The sequence below is a fragment of the Xenopus laevis genome, chromosome 1L (assembly GCF_017654675.1).
Source record: "Xenopus laevis strain J_2021 chromosome 1L, Xenopus_laevis_v10.1, whole genome shotgun sequence".
NCBI lineage: Eukaryota > Metazoa > Chordata > Amphibia > Anura > Pipidae > Xenopus > Xenopus laevis.
The window spans coordinates 43,182,259-43,205,055 of record NC_054371.1 but is presented as its reverse complement, the minus strand read 5'-3'; the positions used below and the strand labels follow the sequence as shown (position 1 = coordinate 43,205,055).

General features: G+C 36.5%; 1 protein-coding gene across 2 annotated transcripts in view; it reads left to right on the top strand.

Annotated features, from left to right (window-relative positions):
* The window catches only part of sgcz.L (sarcoglycan zeta L homeolog), a 433,181-nt gene that overhangs the window by 380,239 nt on the left and 30,145 nt on the right, over window positions 1–22,797 (top strand). The gene's annotated exons all lie outside the window — the stretch shown is intronic.

Below are 22,797 nucleotides of genomic sequence, written 5' to 3'. Positions count from 1 at the left end.
AAGGTGGGACCAGCGCTGTCTAGCTGTGCTCTCTAGGCAGATGTTTTACTTTACTTAAGTTATATTTCACCTTTTGGTTTACTGGAAATATTACTTTTGCCAAATAAAATAAGCTTTTGTTTTCACCATTTATTTTCATCTTCTTTGGCCAAGCACACTTTAGCAGACTTCTGAAAACATTGTTGAATTAGCCATTCAGTCATAGTTCCATAAATATCTAGGGCAAAAAAAAAAACATGTTTAGCCTAATCTCATATTAACTGAGACTAGTGCTGTCACTACAGTCATGAGAGACCCCTTCATATGATCTGTAACTGTGAATATTTGTACTTATGGCAAGGCCAATACAATTTAAAAACTGCTGGTGCTGATACAAAAACAGCACAATGTTCCAATTTATAAATAAAACTTCCATCCTATATATACACGGCTTAAGTTCTTGCTACAGGAATATACATGCTGAAGTTATCCATGGCTATATAAATAGAAAACATTCAAATCAATGCTATATATGTAAACATGAAAGTGGCATCTGGCTGTATTGACAAACATAGCAGGCCAGTGAAAAGATCCTTAGCTCTTGAAGTGAACTTCTACAACATCATATAAGGTAGCAGAATAAATGATCACATTTCTTGGAAACATTGAATTGAACAATGTTCACTGATTACCTTAGCTGATTGTGTTAACAGTATCCTGATCATTCCCACCCTGTAATGTTGGAAAACTTAATTATTAGTGATCTACTTATGCAGAGAGATGAGTCTCCAGCATTCAAAAAAGCGCTGTATGCTTGTATATAACACACATTAAGTACATGGTTTCATTACACCCTAGAGCCCTGTACTCTGTAACTTTAATCATCCTTAGTTTAGTTATCAAAGGTTTTAGTATAGCAGGTCACTGGGGTGCAGGGACCCTGGACTGGCTATCGGGTTAGGTATTAGTAACCAAGACAGCAGTCATCGAAAATGGGGATCAATATGTTAATCTTCAATCAGTTGGAGCCACTATAAATTATACAGAGTATAGTCTACATCTAGTATAATTTGGTGAATTCCACTTTTTAAATACCTGCTTTGATAAAAATGAATGTCTCTGTTTGAGAATAATGGTAATCTTATGTACAGTGTGTCTTGTATCTATTATGTAGTTCTTTTTATATGTGTGCTCAGACAGATCAGACTAAAGCAAAGTGTTCTTATATGACTATATCTATAGAAATGAAAGCAAAGCCCGGGAAAGTTATTGTATTCAGGCTTTGCCCTATTCCCAACTAAGTCCCACCGCCATTTCTCTTTACTCCAACTACAGCTCTCTGTATATTTTATACTCTCTCTACTTAGTTGCAGTAGCAGCAGCTCAGTGTCGCAGCCTGGATTTCTATACCATGTTATTAACTGCTGTAAAACAGCAAGGAAAGGGCACAAGACTAACAAGCATCCGGCCCAAGTAGTCCTACCCCCAAATCTAGCAGTATAGTAAGGAGTTAATGGGTATATATATATATATATACAGCAGTTAATAACATTATGTAAAATAGAAAGCTTTACATCATGTTCCATGATAAACATACAGGGGGAACTGCACTGTAATCCCCTCCTTTCTCCATTACAGTGCTCAACCCCAGCAAGACTTTTTATCAAAGTATGGTGTGCCTGTGTAAACCTGCTTTCTGCACTGCATGAACTGTACAGAATACATGTGCATACATGGGAAATGGCCGCAGAGTGAAAGCTGCTATTTGTTTTAGGAAAAATGTGATGGCGCTGGAAAATGGAGGGGGTATATGTAGTACAAATTATATGGCTTGGGTGGGGAAGGTATGCCCAATTTATATAAATGGTATGAAAATGTAGGCTTTACATATCCTTTAACTCATTCCTTCTCACCCAATCACAGCTACATCTTATTCTTTAAGCCTTAGTAGTAGTAGTGATGGGCAAATATATTTGCGAAACCGCCATGAAAATTCACCGCCGTCCATTTTTTTGGACGCTGGCGCATTTTCCCATTTTTGCACCGGCGTCCAAAAACAGACGCCGGCGTCAAAAAAACTGCCACTGGCATCAAAAACGAGACGCCGGCACCATTTAGTGAATTATTTGCAGTTTCGCGAATTTCCCGGGAAATTCGCAAATTTTTCAGCAAAGCAAGTCGCCCCAAATTCACCCATCACTAAACCTAAACCAGTGCAATCTGGCTGCTGGTCATTCAGATCCCTTGTCATGCAGCCCCTGTGTTCATAGCTCCAGTGCTTTCCTTATTCTCCAATTAATTAGCAGATATTTACACATTTACAAATTTTTGTTTTTTCCTTATTAATCATGAATGTAAGACAGGATCATTGCCACTGAGAACAGATGTATTGTATGCAGTTTTAGAAGTTTTTAGAAATTTTCTAAGTGAAACAAATAGGCATTACATTAACATAGTGTATATCATAGTGAAAAAGAAAGACAACTTTAGATGGTTTTAGAATTTAACATTTACCTGCTTTGCAGCAGTGAGTGACCATTAATCCGTTTTTACTAACTTCCACTCTACTCCACTACCTTCATTTGTGAAATCCCTTTTCAAACAGGTATGTTACTATTAATTAATCATTAAATGACTTTTTGTGTAGCCACGTTAATGTACCTGCTATCAAGGACACTCTCAGCACTTGCTTTTTATCAGCAATTACATATCAGTGACTTTGCCTTGCAGCTTAATTTAATGTTTTACTTACATTTATTCAATTGGCAATAACATTTTCTTTATCACGTTTCAAAGTTTAGCTTACTTGTGACCTGAAACTAATATATTATTTAAGCTATGACTTGGGAGCATTTTAGAAAGTACTGAGCAATTATATTAAATTCAAACACCCTTAATTCCAAGACTTGCATTGAGTTGAGATTGTAAAACAATTGCTAGCAATTGATGCAAAAAGCTATGTGATTGCCTATTCGGGGTCAGGAAAGAATTTATATTTCAACCATGCAAGTCTAAATTGTAAGCAGAATTATTTTGGTTTTATCTCCTAAGGGATGGGTGAATTTTTTCACCTCTTTTCGCCGAAAAAATTACTCCCATAGACTTGTATGGCAGCGTGCGTCAAAAAAAAAAGACACATGTCAAAAAAAAATTGCCCCGCGAAAAAATTTTTTTGGCGCCCATAGATGGACGTCTGCGACATTTTGCCGGCAGCGAATTTTTGGGGAAACGAAACGGGTCAAATTCGCCCATCCCTACGTCCTTGATCAGCTTATTGAATAACTGTTTAGGGTAAAACATCATGGTGTTTACTTTTTAAGCTTCATGTGATTTAATATGTTCTTTTTTTTGCTTGAATTTTAACATTTACATGTTGCACATTTGTTGTGGTTTGTAGTGGTTTGGTTATCTATACACATACAGTATGTAATAGGCAATTGAAAACTGTAGTCCTTTGGATGAATACTGGGAGTCTGCAAATAATTTGCAGCCATCGCAACACTTCGCCTGTCGAAAATTCAATCAGACAACGCTAATTTACTAAAATGCTCAGTTGTGTCCAGGGTGCTGAACGCTGGCGAATTTTCACTAGTCGCTTAGCTACTAAAAAATGATGTAGGATTATTTTGCCTTCAATAAGATTTTATTATATCTTAGTTGAGATCAAGTACAAGGCACTGTTTCATTACTACAGAGAAAAGAAAAAATATTTTAAAAATTATTATTATTATTTGTTTGTCTGATAGATTATATTGATTGATTGTCTGATGGATTATATATAAAGTGCTTCATCCCATGTCTGTCCTATGCTCTCTCCATTCCAGCTCTTATATCTTAGAAATGTGAGTGGCCTAATTCAGTCTTTTGGATATGGACTCTTAGAAAAACTTTAATGTATCCAAAGCCTAGGGCAGAATTCCCCAGCAAGGATTTAATCAGCTAAAGACCCAGCTAACATAAAATAGTAATACTGGTGTAGCTGAGCAATCTAATCTTCATTAAGAAGTGGTAGTGGAACTGGCACTTGTGGTAACCACCAATCTAGGGGCCTAATGTTGAGGAATTGGAGAGAAATGCAAGCATGAGAAATGTTCCTGTGTGGTGCAAACTAAGTGCTGGGATTGGCTATTTGGTAGCCCCTATGTGGACTGGCAGGCTAAAGGAGCCTCTGTTTGGCAGTACAACAGATTTTATGCAAAAAAAAACTTGCCTCCAATTCAAAAATAAGCACCTGTTTTGAGTCCTCTGGGAGCAACATGCAAGGGGTTGGTGAGCAACATGTTGCTCACGAGCCACTGGTTGGGGACCCCTGCTCTTCAAGATTCAGAGTAGGTTCAATTGCTGCAGGCATCCAATACACATTAAATTATTGTCATCAGAGTGATTCATAGTTGTGAGGACTCACCCTGGTGGTCTAGCGTCTTTGGCGGGGACACCCGCCACAGTGATCCTCTTCTCTCCATTGCCAGTTCTCCTATGGCGAGCACGGCGCACACTTCTGGGTTTTGCGCATCATTGCATTTTGGCGAGATTTTTGAATATGTAAAGGAGCTTTTGGCTGGTAATCATTGGCCGTTGTTAAGTCTAACTTGCTTAGTATTTGGGTGCGATTTTCTGTCTGTTTGATTCTAGTTTTGATCCTTGCCTGCCTGACTATTCTGAATTCTGCCAATCCTGACCCTTGCCTGCCTGACTATTCTAAACTCTACCGGTATTGACACTTGCCTGCCTGACTATTCTTTGAACACTGCCTTTACCAACCCTTGCCTGATTGACCTTGCTTGAACTCCACCTGTACTGACCCCGGCCTGCCTGGCTACGTTTTTTTGAGCTGTGACCAGGAAGCTTACGTGACAATGGTGTTGAGAAATCTCCCATAACCTTTATCTGTATTCATAATGTAGTTAATATTATGGCCATACTGATAATGGCCATGAGCTTTTCAAAATATAAGATTCACTGGAACCCAAATATACATGTCCCATGGGACAAAAGTGAGAATAGTATTTTTGTAAATTCAGAATGGTACTTGGTGCTTTGATATTTTACTTAGTCACACTTTTCAGCACAAACTGTTCCATTAAGCCACTGACTGTCATTTATTAAGACTAAGCAATCATTTCTGCATTATGATCCAATCAGTTGCCACTAAATGCTTGCACATTGCTTTGGTGTCATTATTTCTCATGACACTATACAGTGACATTTTTATGTCAAAGTCTTTCTATCCCTAATCATAAGTACACAGAGAGAACTTGTGGTACTGAAAAATAAATGAATTTGTTGTTGTACAATATTGAATTATGGCATATATTTTGTCACAATATACCTGACTTCACTTGTAGTTCCCTTTTTGGTTATTAAGATTGCTGTCCTTTTTTTTTATCCCACAAAACCATTCCATGCCCTGTCAGCTGCCTGTAGCAGAACCCGAGCATAAATTATATAGATTGCATTTTGTAACATTTTCTAATCCTCTTATTATGTGTTGAATTTCAGGGTAATATTCACTTTAAAGTGAATATTTGAATGAGTTAAAATATATATAGCCCAATCTTCAAACCTTTGCAAATGCACAATTGAGAATAGAGAAACATAATCTTTACTTGAGTATTAATCAACCCTGCTTATCATAAAATATGTTCGGCAGCTATGTCAAGTACAAATGATTATTTAAATCTATGCTTATTAAGAAATCCTTTAGTCAATACTTTCTGTGAAGCACTGTTATCTGAAGAGAATAGTGCAAGATAATGCCTAATCTGAAGTGATTCTTTTTTTTTTTTTTTTGTAACTCTTTATTTAACATAGAGTTTTCATTTTCATCTGTTACAACATCTATGCAATGACATTATAAACCTCAGGTCAGCATATTAGTACACATTATACAGAAAAAATTAAATAAAGTAGCATGACATCCATAATAGAAGAAGAAGTCATATGCATCCTAGGTTTACCTGTTCCCAGTAAAGGGAAAGCTCTTCTGAATAATTGCAAACAGTGTCAGCATTCCGTAAATGTATACAGAGAGGAAAAGGAGAACAGAAGGTAGAAGAAAAGAGAGAGTAGGGGAAGAAAAAGAGAAGGAAAATAAAGGAACATCATAAAGGCAACAAAACTATCCGAGCTCGGGGGTGAATTGAAAAAATAAAAGGATCCCCATCTGGGAACAAGTTAACATGTCGTCGGGGGATGTAAAGTGTCCCAAGGAGACCAAACTTTCTCGTAATTTGGTAAACGGGAAGCGTGCAAAGCAGCCATATATTCCATTCGTCGTATGTCCTGGATAGCTGTTTTTAGTTCGGTTGCTGTGGGAGGTTGAAGCTTCTTCCAGTTGCGGGCTATAACCCGTCTAGAAGCAGTTATAATCAAATTGGCTAATTTTTGGCTATGCTTCGTAAGCCTGGGGAGTGGAGATCCGAGCAGAAAAGAGAGTGGATTTCGTTGTATATCGGTACCAAATAGTGAAGCCAACATGTCCCGCACCTCTTGCCAATAATGTTCCATGAGAGGGCACGTCCAGAAAACGTGGTAGAGAGTCCCCACATCGCCATATTGCCACCAACACTCTGAGGACACTGTTGGGTAAAATGAGTGGAGCTTACTCGGCGTCAAGTACCATTGCATAAGAATCTTATAATTGGTTTCCTTGTGAGTCACACATACCGAAGCCCTTCTGAGATTCTCCCAAATTAGCGACCATTGCGAGAGGGTTATCACTTCCCCAAGCACCTGTTCCCAGGCCAGCATATACCCATGTTTCAAGAAAGAGGGCTCGGAATAGGTATTAAGTAAGTATGCCATAAATGTCGGATATAAGCCCCTTCCTAGTTGCCATAGTCGAATCCAAAGGACTGAGCACCGAAGGGGCCTGAGAGCCCACCATTGCCAGGGCAAAGTGTTTAATTTGGAAGTGATTCTTTTTAAGCAATAAGAAGAAAGTATTTTCTATAAATGAAAAATATCTGCCATGTAAAAATGTATTTCTTGGGGGGTTTTTGTCAGTGGAACTGATCCATATTATAGCCTACCATGAGAAGAGTACTCATTGATGAGGTTCAAGTTACCCATTCTATCCCTGCTGTGACATGATGGACGTGAAGCACTGCAACATTAGCAATATCTCTTCTACTTCTCTCTCTCTCTCTCTTATCCAGCAAGGCTATAAGAGTTTTTATGCCAATAGTTCTCAATAGCTTGAGAGGGTTCATAACTCCTAGAATTGGGCATACAAAAATGAATAGGCTGTAGAGTAAGCAGGAGCTGGTAAACCTAATTGTGTCTAACTGAGCAACTGTCATTCATTTTCAAGTGAAAACTCTGCATGCTCCCATGCTATGCTGCACTTCCAAGAGAAAAAAAATGAAAGATGGCCATGCATTCCACAGTGGAACACACAGCCATCTTTAATTTTATTTCAATCCGATGTTGAAGGCTGGTGACTGAATTGCAGACAGGTGTTGGCCCAACAGGATCAGAGCCGCAGGATTTTTCACAGTATCCCGGGGGCCAGTCAGACCTTGCCTGATTCAACGGAAAATGTTGCTTTTGCCATTTCAACAGAATTGTGAAATATTAGTGATTCAATCTAATTTCCTAATTTTCCTTTAAAATGCTTCTGTTATATTTAATGTATCTCTAATAGAATTTGTATAAGTTCTATGGTAAAAGTACATTCTCCAAAGTGATAATAAAATGTCTTTATTGTGTGGAATAGTAAATTATATGCAAAGTATAAACATCCAAACATGTCATTGACAGGCTACAGAAAATAATTTATATATTTATAGATTAAATACAAAGAGAAAATGTCACAACATATTTAAAAATGTGCTGCCTGTGAGCAAATGATGGATGCGTTTTGAACATATCTGTCTTTTATCACCTTTAGTGTAAATTATCATTAATGTAATAATAGTTTTGGCACAAAAATAAGAGAAAAATAATCTTAACAGATATCCAAGACAGTTCCTTGCTGCTGCAGACATATTGTGATGACATCGCAACTACAGTAGTTCAAAGGATATTCTAATCTATCAAAGAATAAATTGATTTTTTTTGTCTCTTAAAATACTGTATGGTTCTATGAAGGAAAACTACACTTAACCAACCGATAATTGGTATTTTAATATGTCCCCTTAAAGGGATACTGTCATGAGAAATCATGTTTTTTTCAAAATGCAGTTAACAGTGCTGCTCCAGCAGAATTCTGCACTTAAATCCGTTTCTCAAAAGAACAGATTTTTTTATATTTAATTGTGAAATCTGACATGGGGCTAGACATATTGTCAGTTTCCAATCTGCCCCCAGTCATGTGACTTGTGTTCTGATAAACTTCAGTCACCTTTTACTGCTGCACTACAAGTTAGATTGATATCACCCCCCCCCCAGCAGCCTAACAACAGAACAATGGGAAGGTAACAATATAAAAGCTCCCTAACACAAGATAACAGCCCCCTTGTAGATTTAAGAACAGCACTCAAAAAGCCAAGCACCATTTAGACACATTCAGTTACATTGAGTTGGAGAAACAACAGCCTGCCACAAAGCAGTTCAATCCTAAAGTGATGGCTCTTTCTAAAAGCACATGACCAGGCAAAATGACCTGAGATGGCGCCTACACACCAATATTATAAATTTTAAAAAAATACACTTGCTGGTTCAGGAATTAAATGTTACATGGTAGATTGAATTATTTGCAGTGTTAACAGTGTAATTTAGAAATAAAATCTACACCATAAAAACAATGACAGAATCCCTTTAAAGACTCTTACCAAATTGGCATATACATATGTCAATTTCCATTGAGTCACAATTTTCTGTGTGTCACTGACAAGTAAAAATGCAGGTTTTAACTGTAACAGAGAGTAATGCTGGTGTAACGTATCATGTAAACTGAATTTGCTCTTGGTTTGTGTGTGAGCAAAGTGCGTCATAAGAGCCAAATTGTGGAACTTAGTAAATGGGTAAGGGATTGGTTATCTGGAAACCTGTTGTCCTCTAAGCTCAGAATAATAGGAAGGCCATCCCCCATAGACTCCATTTTAATCAAATAATTCACAGTTTTAAGAATAATTTCATTTTCTCTAAAATAATAAAACAGTATATTGTACTTTATGGTAACTAAGCTGCATAAATCCACATTAGTGGCTAAATAATCCTAATGGTTTTATCGTATTGTATTGTAACATTTTTATATAAGAGGATAATACCTTATTTGTGCCTACTCCTAGATGATATCTTGTTTATTTATATGAACACAAGTTTCTCCAGCTGAGAATTTCTTTAAGAAAACACTTTTTATGTTTTGAACTAATTCAGCGTTGACTGTTGGAAGCTTATTGAGGCATTTTTGGGGCATTTTAGCTTGTGGTTGCTATGGTGTGAGGAGAAAAGGACTCCCTGCAGTTTGTTTATTCATGTTTTTATATATGCATTGAGTTTAGGAAAGCTAACATTGGCTTATTTCACCTTTATAGAGCATGCAATGTTGTTATTTACAATTCAAATAATCATATACAGGTATAGGTTCTCCCATCTGGAAACCTGATATCCAGAAAGCTCAGAATTATGGAATGGCTGTCTCCTAGAGACTCCATTTTATCCAAATAATCCAAATTTTTAAAAATGATTTCCTTTTTCTCTGAAATAATAAAACAATAGCTTGTACTTGATCCAAACTAAGATATAATTAATCCGTATTGGAAGTAGAACCAACCTATTGGGCTTATTTAATGTTTAAATGAATTTCTAGTAGCCTTAAGGCATGAAGACTCAAATTACGGAAAGATCCGTTATCCGGAAAACCCCAGGTCCCGAGCATTCTGGATAACAGGTCCCATACCTGTACATTAATTATAATAGAGGGAAATATTCTATTGATATTGTTTGTGTTGATTTTATATGACAAAAACTTGAATAGAATAGAAAAAAAATTGAATGAAAAATCTCGAATAGCTCGAATTGATCAAGTTTTTGAGTGAAAACCACTGAAAAACCCCTGAAAATCATGAAAGCTAAAATATCTTCAAATGGTTCAACAGACCTCTGCTATTGACTACTACATGACCTTGACAGGTTTTAGCTGGAATACTTTCAGAATCAAGCTTTTTGCTGCTTCGGAGCATAATAAATATCGAAAAATTCAAGGTTTTTTAAAAAATTCCAGTTTTTACTGAAGCTACCCTTGAAATCTCAAATTTTTTGGGAAAAACCCAACTCGACCTTTGATAATTAATCCCCTTAAAGTCTGCAATTCTGTGAATACATAATACCTTTACAACAGAAGTCTCATTTACATATTCAATATCATCTAGAAAAAAAATGCCATGATTTTAAAGCATTTAAAAGTCACAGGCATGGCTGAATGTGAAAAACTGAAATGATGACACACTCAAAGGCCCTTCAATGAAATATATAATTAAGTAAAGATCTCTCTAAAGTAATATTTTCATAAATACTAGCATGGAGAAACACTGCAATTTCAGTGTTGGTTTCTGTTCAAATGATACGTGCTCTTACACCTGTTATGTGAGACCTTGAAAGTGTGACAGCTCTGAAGTCATTTTCCTTTCTAAAGCATCATGTAGATAATTGTGTACCACTTTTCACGTATGCAACCATGACAATAGATTAGAGGAAGTATAATGTACTTCTGCTTTCAATATCCATTTGGAGCCATAATGCAATTTCACTTTCTTGTTAAATTTATACAGGCATTAGATCTATTATCCAGAAACCTATTATCCAAACAGATTGATAAATGTTGATAAATGACCCCCACTTTACTTTACTTTATGGAAACTGAGCTACATGAATCCATATTGGTGGCAAAACATTGCTATTTTTTAAATGCTTTTCACTTAAATTACCAATGATCGAAAAAACTCCAGGTCAAAAGTAGTCTAGATAATAGATTCCATACTTACAATTATAAATGGCTCTGGAAGGACTAAGGTGAAATGACCCCTTAACTTTGTGATAACTTTAAGGAATTTACAATCTAAACAAGAAATTCCTACACATTTTTTGTTTTTTTGCGAAATGGCAGTAAAATTATTGAGAAAAATTATTGGTGGAATTTCACTAAATGCATTGGATTGATTGGACTTTTTAGGGCAAGTTTTTCTCACATAAAATCCATGGATGTTTTTTTCTTGTATTTTTTTTTCCTGCAGCAAAAAAACTAATTTTTTTTGGTGAAATAAATTGCAAGGCAAAATTCTATCTTAGGTTTGGGAAAAATGTCACCACTCTGAAAATGTAAATTTCTCTGAAAGTCTGTATCAGAACAAAAAATGTGCTGATGTTTAATGGCTTATTATAACACAGTTTATGGAGATGATTTTTTTAGGTATGACACATAGGTAGTTTTTTCATTATCAAGGTGGCCCATTTGTGTGCTCAGGTCTGGATTTGTAAAAAGGCCACCTAGGCCTGGGCCTACTAGGATTTTAGGGGGGTGGTTCAAAAACACTGGGGATATGCAGGAGATAGAATCATTTTTTAAATTTCCCATGTGCCAATCCCCATTGCTCCAGTCCAGATGATGCAAATTTGCATGAATAAAGGGAAGGGGACAGTGGACGTAGGGGCGCCCACTATGTAAATCCGGCCCTGTGTGTGCTCTAGCTCATTTATGACATGGAAAGCTATTGGCGCATTAAAGCCCTGCGGAGCACAAAATAATTCCTGGCATGTATGTTGGTTTATTTTCAAATTGTCACCTCAGCATGCCACACTGTACTGTGCATTCACTGTTAGGTCCAAGATGGTGCCTGCCCTTCTGACTCTGTGTATTGGGGGAAGGTACAAATGCAGTCCGGAGCTGCCTCAGTCCATAGTCTAACATCGTAATCAACAACCATGGTCGGACTGGGATGGCGGGAGAGACAGAAAAAACCCAGTGGGCCCTGACCCAGACACACTCCCCGTGGCTACATTAGACTATGCACCCCCTAACCTCCTCCCACCTCAATTGAAAAGAACAAGCAAAAGAGGGTATGCACTGGTGGGGAGGAAGGGGGGGCAAAGGAGTGTTGTGGCAGGGGGCCCGTGGGGATGGTGGAGAGGGGGCTTGTGTGTGGGCCCGAATGCTGCAGCCCAGTTGGACCTGGACCTATCCCAGTTCGACGCTGTCAAGCAGTTGGTAGCTCAAATTCATAGAACAATCTACAAACAATATAATTATAGTGGTGTTAATTGCAAAGCTACAGTCATTTACTAAAATGCACAGAAGCCTATTGAATGGTTTAGGAATACTTCATATTTATTCATTCAGCTTCATGTAATGCATGAAATGACCCATTTTATGTCTCTAGTTGCTTCCCTGTGGGTCAGCAAAATACTTTTAACAAATTCATTTTATAGCAATGTTATCCAGAAATAGCAAATGAGTGAACCTGGTAGGGGCCTTTTGCACACGCTGACAAACTTCTCCCAAGGGACAAACCAATTCATGAAAATATAAGGCCTCTACTGTCACATTAAAGATCACCAGAAACACTTAGTCAATATGCATCCCTGAGCTTCAGAGGACAAGTGTCAGTGAGTCCCCTGATGGTTAAAAAGCTAAATAATATAAGTGGTACATATTCAGAACTCTAAATTACCATTACTGACTGCAGCTACCAGATGACCAAGCCTTCTTCAACCATGTCAGATGCCCTCTAATTACCCCACATGAGACACCAAGGTGACTAAAGAATACTGACAGAATAAAGATTTCAGGAAATTCTAAATGCCTGAGACATACCAGGGCTAACAACCTTAGAATTCTGGGAGCAAGCAAATTAAATGGGATAGTTAAAAGGCATTCTATACCCTAAATCCTAACCCCCTCCGCTGAGCTTGGCTTATGTGCTGTTGGCAGATATACATGCACTGATGATGTATCAGAGGGAAAATAGCCCCCAGGTGAAAGCTGCTGTTTCTTTTAGAAAAATGTGATGGCGCTGGCAGATGGAGGGGATGTATGCAGTAAAAATAATGCCATTTTGGTGGGTGGAAATGTGCCCAACTTCTGTTCTAGGACTGGTTTGAATCTGCACTGAAAATTCCACTATGGGGTGTTGAGTGCTACACCGGTAAAAGCAAGGCTGCCCTTTATTTATCACCTGCCCTATTATGACCTGTACCTTTCAGCACTCTGTAACATCAAAGTAATGTGCAAGTTGATGCCCCCCCCCCCCGTGCACCCTAATAAACATATCACTTGCAAATGCTCCATTTCATCTAGGACAGGACACAAGGTACAAAAAACATGGCAGGCTGCAACTGTGTTTTTGCGTTTTGCATCCTGCCCTGTGCAAAGTAATTTACCCTCTTTATTTTTAAATATCCGAAGCTTCATAGCTCCTCATCTGATACCATGGTATGTAATTTTACATTTGGAAAAAGCTGTGCTAACAATTGCAAGTCCATGGTGGGATATGGTACGTGGTTGCCCTGCAGCCATGATGACTGTAGTAGTATCAGATGAATTTCACATAACGAATCATCTTTCTACAATGGTTACTATGGTTAAAATTGTTAAATTTTATTTTCTGTGAAAGTCCCATTGTGTTGTTATACATTTATTCTTGATACTGTGTATTGCTAACCTCTCCTATCTGTAGGTCCCTCTGCTTTCCTCAGGCAATTTCAATGTCATCTTTGTTTATTTAGTGAAACTTTTGAGATGAAAATGTGGTTTTGTTACTGAAACAAAGGCCTTTCTAATCCATGTTCCATTTATTATAACATTAAATATATGGATTTCAAACGTTTGAAAAGGAGAGAAACAGAAAAGGGAAATTTGGCAGATCAGAAGTCTTGGTTACAATGGAAAGACATCATTCCTCTGGTTGTTGATAAAAAAAAAAGGCATACTGTGCAGTAAATTTATTTCTCAAGCAGATTTATAAATGGAAAAAATAAGGCACTGTGCATTGATTTTGATCCATGCTTTATTATTTGCACACCAATTCAGAGTTCTATTTCATGTAAGATTTGCATGGGATTGCCAGGACCAGGAGGTCTTTTGTCTGAAAACTAGTATGCAGTACTACCGGTAGCTTCTGCATTATTCATAACGCTGCACTGAAAAGAAAATAAGCCTTCGCTTCAGAATAGGGCTCAGCTAAAAAAAATATATATAAATATATCTACATTTACAGGATAACAGTCGTTCCAAATACTTTACAGTTTTAGGTCAGTTTGGTCAGAAACATTAACATATTCACAAAGTCTGCATTTGTTTACATTTAACCTGTTTTAGTCTAAATCCACTTGGGAAATTCTCATTCTCAAACACTACAGAATGATATATATGTGGAGCCCAGTTATTGAATAAGAAACCCCACTGCTGTCTTGCAGCACATGAAGTCCATTTATTGAAATGAACACAGCTGTCAATCACACTTACAATACCCCAGAGATCATTTATATATGTCCAGCTTTCACAAAAGTTGAAGGACTAATGAGAGGACAGAAAAGTTACAACTACAGACTCAGCAGCATTTTATACGATAAACACCGCCAACCTATCATTTTAATATATGCATCTATTTATTTTAGTTCTTTTATTACAAATGAACATGACTCACATGCTGCAAAATATGTTTTATTACCTTTTACAAGAAGATATGATTATTTCTCAGAGCAGTTATTGTAGTGCAACTCTTTCTGCTGATTAAAATTATGGCCCTGCTACTGGGAGAGATTTTCTTCAAAGTCAGTACAGCTGAAAATTGAAAAACAGTATTCAATCTGTATCTTCTATTTCCAATGAATTGTAGTACCATTTCTCTATAGTTTCTTTCAATGGACAAGTTTGTTTTCCAAGGCTGCAACAGGACAGTACCAAAAGTTTTGGTTTCTGAACACTGATGTGTCCAATTGACTTGACCAATGGTTAATCTCTTCATAATGCTCTTGAAGGGTCTTGGTAACATAGAGAATGTCCTTCATAATTGGGTATGATAATAAAGCCTCATTAACTACTATATTTTTGTTATTTTGAAGAAGCATCCTGCCCATCATGCTGAGATGAGGCAGCAGTGGAATCCATTTTAGTATGCACAGATTGACTAGGACCTAGTAGGATCTAATGACGTCTATTGAAATTTCTTCTAAGGTGACCAAACTGCCCAACCAAAGCTGGACTTGTACAGTGTCTACATATATTTATGACACATGTCTAGATAAAAGAGGGACATGTTATAGCCTCTTCATGTATCAGAGCATATTGTTCAGTAAAAAAAAATACACATGTTTAGACATTCATTTATATTGGATAATGCAGGTTTTTAAAAATCTAAAAAAATAGTTTTTTGAAAATCTAGCATGGAAGAAGATAAAGAAGCAAGGGGTACTCTAGATCCTCCCAAGTGGTGCCATTATTTAGGCAAAGTAGCTTCAAAGTTAACCACAGTAGTTTAAAGTTTTATTTATTTCAAGGTCTTGCCTGCATACTGAGAATGTAGAACAAAGTATGGGATCCGTTATCCAGAAACCATTTAGTGTATCTATAAATCTCTGTATTACGAAAAGGATGTCTCCCAAAGACTCTATTTTATCCAAATAATCCAAATTGTTTTAAAAAAATTGTTTAGTTTTCCTCTGTAATGATAAAACAGTACCTTGTACCAAACTAAGATATAATTAATCCTTATTGGAAGCAAAACCAGCCTATTGGGTTTATTTAATGTTTTTATTTAATGTTTACATGATTTTCTAGTAGACTTAAGGTATGAAGATCCCAATTATGGAAAGATCCGTTATCCTGAAAACCCCAGGTCCCGAGCATTCTGGATAACAGGTGCCACACCTGCACTCATTTTGCTTCTGACTTGTGTAGCAAGGTTTACATTAACGACAATGACAATTAGACAATATATATGTAGTGTAATATTGCTTTTAAAATGGATATACAAATGTTGGGATTTTTAATAAGATCAATCCTCCAGCTGACCCTTTAGCCTGAGAGAAAAGAGCGTATGAATACACATGCTTTTCCCGAGACAGTTCTCAGCTCATATATACCTTAGCCAACCTTGCTAAGGTATGTACGTACTGAGAGAGAGGGAGAACTCTTTTTATTACTATTCATAAAAGAACAAATTAAAAATAGATTTTCTAAGAAAGAAAATTCAGCTGCTTTACACAATAAACACAAGTTTCAAGATATGTGGAAATACAAATCTAGTGCCCTACTTTCTAAGATTATTATTGATATATATATATGTATATATATATATATATATATATATATATATATATATATATATATATATATATATATGTGTGTGTGTATATATAATAGATACTGTACTATTTATAATATGCACAATAGAAAAAAGAGATTTAGGCCACTCAAAACTTAAAACGAGTTCTTCTTAATGTAGCTCCATTTTTGTATTCTGGGTGCTCTGCCATTAGCGTTCCCACTGAAATAATATTTGCTTGAAGGATGGAAAGGCGGCACTCCGGTTAAATAAGAAACGTGACTTATTCCAACAGGTCACTGACCAACATCACCTGACGCATTTCGGGAGTAACTCTCTTAATCATAATAGATACTGTATATATATATATATAATATGGTTTATATTGCTTGCTCACAGTAGTTGGTGAATATTCATGAGTGAATTGTCATGCCGCATCAGCGCTGCAAAATATGTTGCCGCTATATGAATACATGCTAATAATTGCATGATATCAATATTAAAAAAATTTAACTCACAATTGCATAGATACAATACCAAAGCGAAATGTTTTTTAGCTTAGTATTTGGACAGAAAACGTTTGTGAGAGTATACTGAAGCAGAGTGCTTTAGATGAAAAACATTATTAAAGATATAATGACCCTCTTTTCCTTGCATGAGTATAATTCATGCAACATAGGTTGCTGTGTCCTTCTTTTAAGAGCCTGCAGTCCTATAATGATTTATTCAAGAAATGATTTAGCATCATGGGCAAAATGTTTCCTAGTTTAGTAATGCAAGGCAACAAAAAAGATCTTTACTTTAATTATTCTAACAGCACTAGACACTGCTGGGTTATAAAAACAAGTTAAACATTGATCATTTTACTTATATACTTTAATAAATACATATAAATATATATATATATATATATATATATATATATATATATATATATATATTTATATATATATATATATATATATATATATATATATATATATATATATATATATATATATATATATATATATATATATATATATATCCTTTATATATAAATGCATTTACCAGAACTCAGTCTCGTGTTCTTTTTTTGTTGAGAGTGCACTCCTACATTCCTTTATAGCCTCAAGCCCAATGTTGGAGAGTCCTTTGTGGAAGGAATTATTGAAGGAGCTTCAGTTCTTCCTTGACATTCCAGGTGTTTGGCATTGCTAAAGGTGATATATTTAAGGTTATTGGATACAGATTGTTAGAAGGGAGGGGACTTTGGATAACTGCTTTCTTCATTGGAATAACTTTGATAATGGAGTTCCAGGTAATGTAACTTTTGTATTGCCTTGTATACTCTATTTTGTCAGTAATATCATCTGGCAATTTTAGACCAGGACCTTTGGTTTTTCCATTTTTTTTCAATAGATCAGCTAGTCCTTTTCATCTTTACTTCCATGGCTTCATGTTGTATTACAAATGCGATGGTGGCCATTGCAATATAAATTAATGAACCTTAGATTGTTTGGTCTAGAGCAATATTCTACATCATCTACTGTGACTTCCATCATCAGGTCTATTAGTTGAAGGTGTGTTATGGAGGAGATGTTCTACATAGTGATGGATGAATCTGTGCCATTTTGCTTCGCCAAAAAATTAGCGAATTTACCGTGAAATTCATGAAACATCGAGAAATTTACAAAACACATTTAAGTCAATGAGCGTCAAAATAATTTTTATACACATGACTATTTAGTCCAAATGCATTTAAGTCAATTGGCGTCAGAATAATTTTGACCCGCAACAATTTTTATGCGCACATCAATTTTGACGTGTGGCGTGAATTGATGCTACAGTTTTGTTAATTATTTCGCTTGCGGCGATACATGGAAATTTGCGGCAAATTCGTGTCTGGTAAATTTATTTGCCCATCATTAGTTCTACATTATAAAAGTTCTCTCCTTGGAATTTGTCCAAATCTTTTCAGTCTTTTCATAGTATTTCTATTTCTGCATTAAGTACCTTGAAAAGTTTGTTTGCTGATTTTTGGCAATTGTTTGCCACAACGTCAGAGAGTCACCATCTTGTAGTGTTCTTGTCTGCCATCTTGGTGCTCAGGTTTGGTTTCTGCTTCTTAATTTGATTTCCATTTATTTACTGCTTAGAGAGATTTTTCTGTGTATTGGGTACCTTGATGTTACATTGTCAGTGGCAATTATTTATTGCAGATGTTCAGAGAGAACCAGAGGGACTTTTTTCCTGTGTTGCCCTCAACTTTGGTGCCAGAACTAGAAGTCAAAAATGAGTATAAACAAAAATTAAACATGGAAGTGTTAGCAGACCCAATTGTTTGCAGCATTCACTGACCAATCAAAATTTGATTTACTACTTTAAGGGGCCGATTCATGAAGCTCGAGTGAAGGATTCGAATTAAAAAAACTTCGAATTTCGAAGTGTTTTTTGGGCTACTTCGACCATCGAATAGGCTACTTCGACCTTCGACTACGACTATGACTACGACTACGAAACGAACGATTCGAACTAAAAATCGTTCGACTATTCGACCATTCGATAGTCGAAGTACTGCCTCTTTAAAAAAAACTTCGACCCCCTACTTCAGCAGCTAAAAGCTACCGAAGTCAATGTTAGCCTATGGGGAAGGTCCCCATAGGCTTGCCTAAGTTTTTTTGATTGAAGGATATTCCTTCGATCGTTGGATTAAAATCCTTCGAATCGTTCGATTTGAAGGATTTAATCGTTCGATCGAAGGAATAATCCTTTGATCGTTCGATCGTTGGATTTGCGCTAAATCCTTCGACTTCGATATTCGAAGTCGAAGGATTTTAGTTCCTAGTCGAATATCGAGGGTTAATTAACCCTCGATATTCGACCCTTCATACATCTGCCCCTAAATGTGGCATTTCAGTATGGAGTTGTGAATGTCTCTTTATGCTGAGCTTCTTGCCCTTGCGTGCTCAGGGTACATTAGACCATTTTCGTTGTTTTACATGATTATTAGTGTGTTACTATGTTGCCCAATTTACTATGACATTTGAATAGTTACTTTAGTAGCTAAATTGGCAACAATCTCTAGACCACCTTTAAATGACTACATTGTAATTTTCATTGACTTCATTGCTGCCACTTTATTACAGTCAATTTGCAGCCACTCTAACTAAACATAATGATGTTGAAAATAAAGGTTATTGGTAATCAGTGTCAGGAAGCCCATGAATAATGGTGTCAGTGACACAGTTAATCAATATTTATGCATATCTAGAGGCAGTAATAAAATACTGTACAGGCAGCATACTATTAATTCTATCAAGTGTGAATATCATTAATACTAATGAGTATCTATTACATAAGCTACTAAACATGTTTCCCTTAATCATTGTTATTAAATAACATGCAGCCATTGTGCTAACCCAGTAAATCTGTAACAACCACAGTATTAGCTTACTCTAGTTATTAAAGGGAAACTATCTTTATTTAGATGTGCAGTCATGCAAAGTAATTTCCCTTGGTCGAATTTCTCAGATTTCTTTGCTAGGCTACTAACTCGAGTCATCAACAATGTTATTAGAAAGTATACAGCCCTGTTAACAGTTTCTGCTGGACTGTGAAGTTCTGATCTTTACTTATTTGGAAGAAAAGGGGATTTCACCCACCCCCAGATTTAAAAACTTGTTTTGGAAACTCCACTTTGTAATCCTTTTACGTCAGTGGCTTCCAGTGGTTTTTGGGACAAGCTCCTTTTGAAACCTGATATTTGTCCTGGATTCTCCTAGCACATAACATGGTTACAAAGAGACAGTAGGTAAACATCATTGTATTAGCTATTCAGTAACAATGGCAATATATCTAGTAGGGATGCACCCAATCCACTATTTTGGATTCGGTCGAACCCCTGAATCCTTCTCGAAAGATTCGGCTGAATACCGAACCGAATCCGAATCCTAATTTGCGCATGTAAATTAGGGGTGGGAAAGGGAAAACATTTTTTATTTCCTTGTTTTGTGACAAAAAGTCACGCGATTTCTCTCCTTGCCCCTAATTTTCATATGCAAATTAGGATTCGGATTCGGTTTGGCCGGGCAGAAGGATTCGGCCGAATCCGAATCCTGCTGAAAAAGGCCGAATCCTGGCTGAATCCCAAACCGAATCCTGGATTCGGTGCATCCCTAATATCTAGGACACTAAATAAGATATCATCCCCAAATCTCACTCTATTAGCCTTCAAGCTGTGCTCCCAGTATTTAGTCTAACCCCTAAACCAGTGATCTCCAACTAGTGGTCTTCAACAACATGTTGCTCACCAACCCATTGAATGCTGGTCTCAATGGCCTCAAAGCAGGTGCTTAGTTTTGAATTTCTGTCTTGAAGGTAAGTTTTGGTTGAATAAAATCCAGGTGCACTGCCAAACAGTGTCTTCTGTAGGCTAAGAGTCCACATATGGGCTACCATATTGCCAATCACAGCACTTTTTTGGTACCCCCAGGAAACATTTTCATGCTTATGTTGCTCTCCAACCTATATTATATTTGAATGTGACTCATGAGTAAAAAAAAAGGTTGGGGATCCCTGCTCTAAAACTTCCAAGGTTTTATGGGCCAGTCCTAATGTCTAGCAACCCCCAAGTAGATACCCTCAAGAAATTTAATGTTGTAAACCCTATTTTGAAGCTCAATACAAATGTAAAAGGATGTAAAAAAAATACACACTTTTATTATTTTTCATCTAAACATTTAAACCATTACATTATACTTTTAAAATAGGGCAATATACAAGGACCCTTGTAATATAAAGTGCTAGTGGGTGTGTACAAATGGATCTTGATACCAATTCATCATGACATAAATACAGGTATAATACCTAAAAGTACCAGATATGTACTGGTATGTTAAAAATGACATTACATCAAGAAAAAACACTTGAACATAATGATTAAAAATACCCACACAAACAGATTTATATTGATAAAAAAATATCCCCAATTCAGTGCACCCATTAGGCATTTTTCATTATGGCTTCCTTACCGAATCCTATTTATTACTTACCCCATAATCTATACTGTGCCTTACATATTGTTTCAAAAAATGAATGCACCAAAGCATAAAGACAGAAATAACAACACATCTCCAGTGTCCAGTTTCCACTGGTCTATCCATTCATCTGTCGGGCACAATATGATTTGTGTCATTCAGTCACACCCCAAGTAGGATCTTATGGTAATAATAATAATAGAGGTCATTAATTTTTTTCCCCACAATGCAGTGTTTGTCCCATGATTCCAGCATAGTTGTGGTTGCCATGGATGATGCACCTGACCAATTGAAGCCGATTCACTAAAACTGATGCAATTGCACATGTGCTCCAAAGCAAATAGGAAGCATTTTCCAAGAAGATTGTTTGTCCAATTGGCATAATTTCCAGGGTTGCAAATGCAAGTAACATGTGCACCAGATTCATTTGACAGATATTCATGTCAGGGATTGACGCAGGCCACAGTGGGAACCCTAGAGCTACCACCTTGTTTGGAGATGGAGGTAACAAGGTGATGTGCCAAATAAAGCCTATAGATAAAATAAAATCAGCTTGTCATGCCCTACCATCAACAAGCTGTAAGAAGTGACTACTGTTTATATTAATTTTAAACAGTAGATCTTACAATTATCATTCCGAGCAACAGCACTTCTGCTATCAGTACATTCTAAATGTATCAAATGCCCTAAATGGTCAGATTATAAGCATTCTTGACTAAAGGTAAAACTAATGATAACTGAATGAATCACCATCTTTCAATCGACAGTGTACACTATAAACTCTCTTACTACTCATCAGTATATCATTTCCTATAATGGCTCTCTTTTCATTTATTATTTATTATAATGTTTTTCCTTCCTGTGTGTGCTATATTTCCTAGTATTGTTTGAAAAATAAAGTTATACATACAGATAAACATTTGAAATTCTTGTGAGAAAAATATATCAATGAGCATGTTGAAATGTAAATGATTTCCTCCATAACCGAATACTTTATGTAATTGCCTCTGTAGTGTCTTTGTCAGTAGATCATTGTGCAAAGTGTATTGATAAGGTAGCCTTTAATGTAGTCACATATATACTACACGTATATCTAATATATACCTGTATACCACTTTAAGTCTTTTTCTTGAATAATATTCTATAATATTCTAGGTCAGCATGACATGAGTAGAAAGTCCCCAAACTTCCATCAGGCTTATCATCATTAGCAAATATCCCCTAAGTGAATGATATCCAAATTCAGGGACAAACCCATGAGACAGAACTAGGTGAACGGTCATGTCATATTTTTGTTTGTAAACCTAAATACTCTTCTCTAATTGGTTATGGTGGGAAACCACCCTAACCCACCTTAAAGCATAATCATTAACTAATTCTGTATGTACTCCACCTATATATAAACGGTCTGTCCACCAACATGGTAGAACAGAACCAATCGATACACTTGTGTCTTGTCTTCTGCTTTCAGCAATATATTGCTCCTATCTAGGGATGTCGCGGACTGTTCGCCCGCGAACTAATTCGCGCGAACATCGACTATTCGCGTTCGGCGAATGTTCGCGAACGTCGCGCGACGTTCGCCAATTTGGGTT